The following is a 1,839-nucleotide window of genomic DNA, read 5'->3' on the forward strand; positions in this document are numbered from 1 at the left end:
CACTCGACTCTGTAGCCCCTCTAAAAAAGAAAATACTAAAACAAAGACGGTTAGCTCCATGGTATAATACTGAAACTCGCAAACTAAAGCAAATATCACGGAAACTTGAGAGGAATTGGCGTTCCACCAAAGTGGAAAATTCTCGTTTAATTTGGCATGATAGTCTTAAAACTTATAGGAAGGCCCCCCATAATGCCAGAGCAGCGTACTACTCGTCATTAATAGAGGAAAATAGGAACAACCCCAGGTTTCTTTTCAGCACTGTAGCCAGGCTGACAGAGAGTCACAGCTCTATTGAGCCAAGTATTCCCATAGCTCTCAGTAGTTACGACTTCATGAGCTTCTTTAATGATAAAATTCTAGCTATTAGAGACAAAATTCACCAAGACCTGCCCTCAACTGGCACCAACTTATCTCTTAACTCAGGAACCTTAGAAACAGCTGTAGAACCAGATACATGTTTAGACTGTTTTGCTTCCCTCAACCTTTACCGACTAACTTCAATAATTTCTTCATCTAAACCATCAACCTGCCTCTTAGACCCCATCCCGACTAGGCTGCTTAAAGATGTTTTACCCTTAGTCAGCACCTCTATACTAGATATGATCAATCTATCTTTATCAACAGGCTATGTACCACAGTACTTTAAAGTAGTTGTAATTAAACCTCTTCTTAAAAAGCCCAAACTTGATCCGGATGTTTTAGCCAACTATAGACCTATATCTAACCTTCCATTTCTCTCTAAGGTCATGGAGAAAGCAGTTGCTAAACAGCTGTGTGACTTTCTACAGAGCAATAGTTTATTTGAGGATTTTCAGTCAGGATTTAGAGCTGGTGAAAATTACTAACGACCTCCTTATTGCATCAGACAAAGGACTTGTCTCTGCGCTGGTTTTATTAGATCTTAGTGCTGCATTTGATAACAATGACCATCAGATCCTATTGCAGAGACTAGAACATTTCATTGGCATTAAAGGAACCCCTCTAAGCTGGTTTAAGTCCTATTTATCAGATCGATTTCAGTTTGTACATGTTAACGATGTATTCAGTCAAAGGCAGGGATGCATTGTTTATATTTTGACAGACAGATTAGATGCACAAATGCATCTAGTTAATTAATATTTTAGACATCATAGTGTTTATTACGAAAGGTCTATTTTCAGCTTGTCAACCTTTCATCTTAGTCATGGAAAAAAGGCCGTTGACAAACATTTTTTAACTAAATTATTTCTGTCAGCAACCAGAAACTAAAGCATGGTAAAGCTTCCAAATAAGGCAAAGTAAAAAACATATTTCTTATTCTCTGTTTGTCTTCCACCTCTTCCAAAAATATACTTGACTAACAGCCCTCATATTTTGTTGGCCCAAGAAAACGAGCCCAGAAGGACACGTTTCAGGGGGAATCACACCAAGTTCATATCACAGTGGGGGTCATATGAAGACAATCAGACTGCTTTGCTCAGCTCAGTGGGGATGACAAGAGGCAAACCGGCTACTATTCAACTCCTCACCCGGGCTCAAAGAAAGCATATCAGCCCTGATACTCTGAGAATAAAGCCTGGATTGACAGGAACGAGTGGTGCAAAATCAAACTGACTGAAGAAGTCTCACTTATTTTCATAATCTCACTCAATTGACACATATTACTTATTATGGACCTGGCTATCTTGTATATTATTAGTTTTCTGGATATTAATGTTGGTGTTTTGTAAGCCCATGCGGGCTGGGCGTAATTATACGCATGACACAATAAAAAAGCTTCATTCATCCATTCATTCATATTACAATTTGTTGAAGAGGGAGAAAAAGTCTCCTGCATGGGCTCAAACACACAACCTA

The sequence above is a fragment of the Micropterus dolomieu genome, linkage group LG04, assembly GCF_021292245.1.
Source record: "Micropterus dolomieu isolate WLL.071019.BEF.003 ecotype Adirondacks linkage group LG04, ASM2129224v1, whole genome shotgun sequence".
NCBI lineage: Eukaryota > Metazoa > Chordata > Actinopteri > Centrarchiformes > Centrarchidae > Micropterus > Micropterus dolomieu.